The sequence below is a fragment of the Akebia trifoliata genome, unplaced genomic scaffold (genome assembly GCF_017979445.1).
Source record: "Akebia trifoliata isolate Shusen 1 unplaced genomic scaffold, ASM1797944v1 Contig00390, whole genome shotgun sequence".
NCBI lineage: Eukaryota > Viridiplantae > Streptophyta > Magnoliopsida > Ranunculales > Lardizabalaceae > Akebia > Akebia trifoliata.
Window position 1 is genome coordinate 51,024 of NW_028237007.1, and position 7,956 is coordinate 58,979.

A 7,956-nucleotide genomic window follows, 5' to 3' on the forward strand; every position below is an offset into this window, starting at 1 on the left:
TTTTTGAAATACCCAAACTACCATTTTTTCATCTTCTTCCCATAATATGATTTTTCAACACCAATTGTGATCATTTTGGACGACATTTGGTCGTGAATGATAAATAAACAATGATATACTCTTAATTTTGAGCTAGAAATTTTAAGGTTTCAATTGATATAATGAAGTATGATTTCAATTGGTAGAAGAAGAAGACGCATTTCAAATCGGTTCACAGGGGCAAAGTCAGGATTTTACCCATGTGTGGGGGCAACCAAGAGTAGAAATTTTTTTTGTAAGAACAATTAAGGGTGAAAAAAATATTTGTGGGAAGGATTAAAAATGGGAAAAAAAAAATATGTGGACAATTTTGATAGATTTTTTTTATCTATCATTAAAATCTATCACAATATCTCACTATCCATAGACTTTGAAAATTCTTGTAAGGGAAAATGCCCCAATCCTCCCCCCAATCCCCAATTGTAAATCCACCTGTCATGGATATCTTTTCCTCTTTAAATCGGTATGTTTAGATGTGTATATTGAGAATTTAAAATAAAAAAGGTAAAATAGTAAATGCCATTTACATTTTAAGGTGGGTAAGTAAAGTACTTTTGGTGTGTGTGCAGCAAATAGACGCCCCCTTTTTCTAAAGCAAATAAGAGAAGCCAACCACACCACATTCACACATTGTGGGGTCGGGCTTAAAAAGTTTGAATAAGACAAGCCAACTTCTATCATTAAATTCAACTAATGCACGTGATTTTCTGTACGAAGCTGACGTGGCAAGAGCATGTTTCATGTGTACTCAAGAAAAAGATTTACGGTTCTATGCCCGCCATATCATTTGCTTATCCCAAACTGTGTGCAGGACTTGTTAATACGTGTTTTATATGCACACGTTAATGCAATAAATATACATTGTGAAAATTGCATTTGGAGGGTATTTTAGTAAAATAAAAAATTTAAGGGGCATTTTCCTCGTTTTTAGATAGAAGGTAGTCGAAATAAGAATGCAGTATAGAGAACCATTGATTGTCCTCGATTGTATACTTCACATCTCGAGAAAATATATATGATTTTGTGCACACTCTAATGCATGCATGTGTCATTTCAAGTCGAGCATTTTTTCTTATAAATACGGACCTTAGTATGCTTGATTGAATCAATATCAATCTTTCACTTAACTTAGCCATTTTCATCTATATCGTGGTTATGGAGATGAACAAAATTGAACCAACGTGGGAAGAATTGCTAGGGAGCAAAAATTGGGAAGGTTTGCTAGAACCTCTAAACCTAAAACTTCGGCAACTCATCCTTCAATGTGGTGACTTCTGCCAGGCAAACGGCGATCCATTCATTAGCGATGAAAGCTCCCAATACTTTGGCAAATGCCGCCATTCCAAGAAATCACTTTTGCATAAGGTTCATTTCCAATTAGCATCAGACTACTTCGTCGATACGTTCCTTTATGCCGTGGTCGTGATCGAAAATGGCGATTCCGAAGTCAATTGGTTTGGATTTATCGCTGTCACATCCGATGAAGTAAGTCAAATCTCTGGGAGACGTGAAATATATGTCACATGGCGTGGTACTAGGACATCTCTTGAATGTAAAAAGGTCTTCGAACTAGAGCATGTTTCGATAAATGATATTTTGAACCCAGACGACATCGATGATGATACCTTGAAGGTCACGAAGGGTTGGTTCAGCATTTACACTTCCGATAACCCAAAACCGACTAGCACCATACCTAGCGCGAGAACCCAACTTCAAACAAAGATCAAAGAATTGGTGGAACGGTACAAAGACGATACTCTAAGCATAATATTTACGGGACACAGCCTCGGTGGAGCTCTATCGGTCCTAAGTGCATTTGATGTAGTCGAAAATGGGTTGTCGGATATCCCGGTAACAGCTTTTCTCTTTAATTGCCCGAAAGTCGGTAACGAGGCCTTCAAGGAGAAGGTCGAGTCATTCCCGAACCTCCGAATCTTGCACACAAAGAATAAGTATGACCCGGTATCACCTTTTCCCATCGAAAATGCTCCTATCGGTGTCGATCTCGTGATGGACCCTTTCAAGTCACCATACCTCAAGCAGGACTTTCTCCTCTTACTAAAGTTTCATGACCTTCAATTATTGCTACATATTGTTGCAGGTTGGAATGGAACGGATGGTGACTTTGACTTGAAGGTTAAGAGGAGTGTTAGTCTGGTTAACAAGGAACAAGATTTGCTTAAAGATGAGTACATGATTCCTAAAATATGGGGGGTTGAGGAGAACAAAGGGATGGTGATTAATGAAGATGGAGAATGGATTGAGGCCGTATCTAAAGAGGACTACCCTGTCCCCAGCATTTGATTTTTATTGCGTGGTTTTATTTATATATGTATGAATAATTGGAAACTAGGAACTCCTAGTTTAGTTTGTTTCTTTTTCTTCCTTTATTTCTCTTTCCGTTGGTGGGAAGCTGTCTCACTTGTGTGTAAGTTGTCTTCCTTTGCAACCCTTTCCTTTTCATGAATAAATGCGTCTTTATTTCTCTTTCCCTGGTGGGAAGCTGTCTCACTTGTGTGTAAGTTGTCTTCCTATGCAACCCTTACTTTTCATGAATAAATGCTTCTTCATTTCTCTTTCCCTGGTGGGAAGCTGTCTCACTTGTAGTTGTGTGTAAGCTGTATTCCTTTGCAACCCTTTCCTTTTCATGAATAAATGCGTCTTTCACTAATAAAAATAAACAACATAAGGTCCCAAGTTTTCTTTTTTGGAAGGAAAAAATTCAAGTTTTGATAAGCCCATTGTCTTGGTAATTGAATCTTGATGGAAACCCATGTCATTGATTTTAGGAGACCATGACGATGTTATTGTTTGTGGAGACTGACGTTACTGGTCAGCAGCGAGTCCCAATGTGAAAAAAGCCCATGTTCAACCCACCTAAGGCATTGAAATTTTCATTGTCATATTTTTTTTATTTTTTTCGATGGACCGAAAACATCAAATAAATGGACGATGGGAGAAATTCGACATCTCTAAGCCATCAAGTCTAAGGAACATCAAAATTTCAATGGGCCTTCTAAAATTTGTGGGCCTTGACCCGTCGAATTTTCTAGTCAAATTTTCCAATTTTCGTGTAGTGAGTATTGGTCATCATGTAACACAATGCTCACCAATCGACCTCAAAGCTAAGTTTGCTTAGGGGGGGGGGGGGGCGGGACTAGGGCCCCCTGTCCTAAAGACGGGGATTTGGGGGCAAAGGTCTCAAAAGAATATTCCTCAATAGTATTTTCGTAATTTCACTGGTATTATGTAAAATCCTAGTTAGATTTTTTCGAGAGGGTATATATTTCTATTATTGGTGATGAAAAGGTAAAAAATATGTAAGTGTGAATTTTTTCTTTATAGTGGAAGCAATACGATCCATGGGTGTACTTCAATCTTGAGTGAACCACGTAAAAATCTTTATGTTTTGTGTGTCATTGCATCTTTTTTTTTCTCATTCTATTTTTCTTAACAGGTAAAATGTCTAACAAGAAAATAAATGTAACACTTAATTCACATTAGGGCTGTCAACGAATGCTTGTCGGTTCGGATACCATAATATCTGAATCTGAATTCGAATTCGAATCCGAATTTGAATCCGACAAATGTTCTAAAATTCTATCCAAATTCGAATCTAATTATTCTATCAAATATTAGATAATATCCAATTAGAATTCAAATAATTTGTATATTAAAAAAAACACACACACACAAATTTTCTTTATCCAAGTGATTTTTCATTATTAAAAAAAACCTATTATATATTATATTATGTATATGATAAATAAATCAAATAAAATAATATTTATTATATTACTTATATAAAATAATATATATTATATATTATTTTAAATCGGATATCATCGAATTTGAAATATTAACATTTGAATCCGTATCTGATCAGGATTCAAATACATAAAACTGAAATTGTCGAATAATATCCTATTTTTCAAATTCGAATTTTTGACCATCCATTGACACCCCTAATTCACATGATCTGTTTATGTGTGTGACTAAGTCTAGTCGCCAAGAAAAATCTGAGTTTTTCCCCCCACATGCGAAAGAGAATTGTAGATGAGGGAATAAAAATAAATCTACTTCAAGATTTTTACTTGTACTGGGAACTCTTAATTATGTTAACAAAAGGTACTTTGAGGTCTCTGCCCAATATTATGTTTTTTTTTTTTCTTTTTTTATAGAAAAAACAGAAAGTGGGGTTGTACATTTAATCTCATTGATGGATAGTTCGAACTCGAAATTAAAATTGAATTTTGCTAATCGGAATCGAAAAAGAGTGTAAACCAAAATTTTGTAGTATGAGTATGAAGTAGAGGAATCAAACATATGAATCATTGAATGGTATGAAAACAAAGACCAATAGATCTACAATGGGGGCACTTGATAAGTTCGAGAAGGGTAGGGCAAATATTTGAAACCTCATGAAGCAATGAATTCCTTGGGGCCATCCACCACCCTTGATTCAACCAGTTGCACGTAGGATTTATGGAGGGGGCGGTGCTTGTGACTAGTCTAACTTGAAGAGTGAGGATACACACAATAAACAAAATAATTAAATAATAATGGTGGAGAAAAAAATTGAAACTATCCCCTCCCCCCCACCCCCCAACGTAGACAAATCCCCGGCTCCACCTTCTATAGATAAAGAGCTCAATCCCCCGAAGAATTGATAGGATACATACACCTTAGGACAAAACCTGAATCTTGTAACTATTATTTTTGAGATTTTAAGATCTAGAAAAAAAAAAAAAAAAAAGCTTGACTTATAAGGAGGAGGTGAGAGGCAAAATCCTTAACTAGAATCTATAGGATCTTGAATTCTGCCCACTAGCTAAAGTGGAGAAAGTCTTGAGGTTGTCACAATGGGGGAGATGGTAATGATCACTTCCCTCGGCATAATAGTAAAAGGATCTCATCATCGCCAAGGAACATAGACAATCTAGTGGAATCACGCATTGACAACAAGAAAAAGTGGAAATAATGTGTCGGGTAATTCCTAAAAACAATTTTATCAATAGAGTGGTGATAATCTGACCACCGGCGTGGGCATGTTCAATCAACAACTTGACGTGATAAGTTCAAAAATTGTAGATCTGTGCTCCTCATAATACATGATTCCCTCGAGATACACTTATTTATGAGGAAGTGTAATCATTTATTCCGTAAAATGCAGATCTACAGTTCCCAAACTTATCACGTTAGGATAGTCAACTGAGTTTGCCACATGTGGTAATCAAATTATCATGAATCTTATCAATAAAATTTATAAAAGGATGAGCTTGCAAAAGATCCAGGGAGAACTTTTTTTTATTATAGAGAAACTCCCCTCCATACCCACACGTCTCTCTCTCTCAACTCTCATTCTCGTCTGTACCTTTAGACCACTCTTCCCATCATTTTAATATCAATATTCTAATATCTATATCTTTTGATGGATCCATTCTCATTGGGAGATTAATGAAAATTGAAATTAATTCGATGGCTTTGAGTAAAATCAAACAGTCCTTATAATTAGTTTGGTCAAAAATTGCATTTTGTTTATTATAAAGATGGAAACTGTACAAAAGGCTTAGCCCTTAATTTACAGCTCTAACATAAGGAAGTTCAAGCTTATCTACAAAGAAAACAATCAACAGATAATGAGACCAATTTTCCTAGTAACTTCTAAAAAATCTGATTAAACATTTTATATAATTTCAATATAAATATTATTATGACAAATAAAAATTTATAACAAAAAACTACTAAACATTTATATCCCACATTATTTATCGATAGGCACATATAAAACATATATAAATTCCCCCTAATACAATATGATTCCTTCTTCTGTATTTATACGCCTTTCTTAATTTTTTTACATAAAATAATTATACCAATAAAAATTACATGACTACTAAAGATGGCCAAGCTACCCTAATAAAATCTTAGTGTCTCTCCCATCCGAAGGATTTTTTATTTAAATAAATTTTTTTTTTTTAAAAAGCAACAAAAATATTAAAACAACACAATATTCAAAAAACAACAAAAACTGACAGGATAATTTTTTTTTTTTTTGGTATTTTTCAAAAATATAATAATTTCAAAGCTTTCTAATGATATAGGGATCATCTCGAATAAACTACTAACTTTGGTGAATTTTACAAGTAAGCATTGTTGTGCTACCTCGCAAAACGAAAACCAACAAACAAGTTGTGAATTGCAAGACTGCTTCTCTATTGAAAAGTATTTTATAATATTTATCTTGTAAAGATAACTTCTCAGTCTTTCTAATGATATATGGATCATCGTAAATGGATATATAACAAGTCCTCAATAGATTTTACAATTAACCCAACAAATTTGTTTTGACTAACTAGAAACATAAATTCTTCAAAAAAGATATGGTTAATTCGATTTATTTAAAGTAAAACAAAATAAAGAATTAAAGTCATTAAATATTGAAATAAAAATATTAAAATAATTAAAATAAACCTTACAATTATAAATATGGAATAGTGGCATCCGAACAAGATAAAAAATAAATTTTCATGGACTTTAAATCGAAATTGACTTGAGAAAAACTAGAAATAACGATTATCCACATATAAAGAAATTTAAACCAAGTCAATTAATCAAGAAAAAAAAACCATAAACCCTAGAAATTTGTGTGATCGATTTGATATAACTCGATTAATCCAAGTTGATTCTTGAATAAAATAAAACATTACCTATTTTTTCTCTTCTCCAATCAAATTTGCTACAGTAAAGTTTAAATCATTGAAAAAAAAATCATAGTTCTTCTCTCCCCTAAAATAAAGTTCTGATTCTAACAAAAGTAAAATACTCCAAAAAGAAAAAAAGATTTTGAAAACCCCCTTTTTTTTAAATAATTTGCAACTAATTGAATTGAAATAGACTTTTTCTTAAAGTAAAATATCATCTTTTCTTTTGTTGATTCATATGAAAGACCTTTTTTTTTTCTTCTCAAATTGTAAGCCATAGATTTTTTATCCAAGGGTTAAGTTAGAATTCTCCTTAAAAATCTCGCACACACTCTGTACATGCAAACTCCTGCCACCACTACTTCTACTTAATTGTAAAACAAAATCCTAAAAATACACTTGATTTTTACAATAAAGTAAACTCTTATGGGCCTTGATTCAGTCCAACACTAAATTTTTAAATTTATCAACAACAAAAAAAAATGTTTATTATTATTATTATTATTAGTTGGGATTTCACAAAACTTCCTCCATTCTTGTATTAAATGGCATCTTTAACTGTCAAGAATTCTCATCCAGAAAGGCTTTGACTTGTGCATCCGCATGGCTCTCAAAGAAATGGATTATTCTATTCCGAAATTGGGAAATTAGAGGCCCATCTTCAAGCCAAGGGTCATTCAGCATGAGAGTATAAGCACCATAATGCAATAAATTAACATTTTGACATAGCATCTCTTTTCTGACCATGTTAATTCCCCTCCAAGACCATGAAACATTTTGTGGAATTTCAACATTCCAAATGTCTTCACCATATATTTTCCTCAACCACTTAGCCCATCGGGTCTTGTTTTCAACAATAGTATGAAAGATTTTCATCATACAACTCTGTTACAATCTCGTAATCTTCAAATCCAAGTCTCACGACGTGAAAAAAGCTCATATTCGACATTGACGAACCATGGCATCAACTTTTTCATTATCAAGATTTTTTTTTTTCTTTTGACGGATTGAAACCATCAAATTAATGGAGGGTGGGAGAAATTCGACAGCCCTAAGCCGTCAAATTTTGATTTCTAAAATTCATGGACCTTGGCCCGTTGAATTCTTTCACATAGTGTCGTCCCCCCCCCCCCCCCAATCAAGAGGAGATGCGCATTTTTTTCCAATTAAACCAAATGGATTTATCTATCAAGAGAAATACCAAAAACTCGTC

At 33.7% G+C, this 7,956-nt stretch overlaps 1 pseudogene; it reads left to right on the top strand.

Annotated features, from left to right (window-relative positions):
• Positions 1-1,161: 1,161 nt before the first annotated feature.
• On the top strand, positions 1,162-2,524 carry LOC147381499 (phospholipase A1-IIdelta pseudogene; annotated as a pseudogene).
• The last annotated feature ends 5,432 nt before the right edge of the window (positions 2,525-7,956 follow it).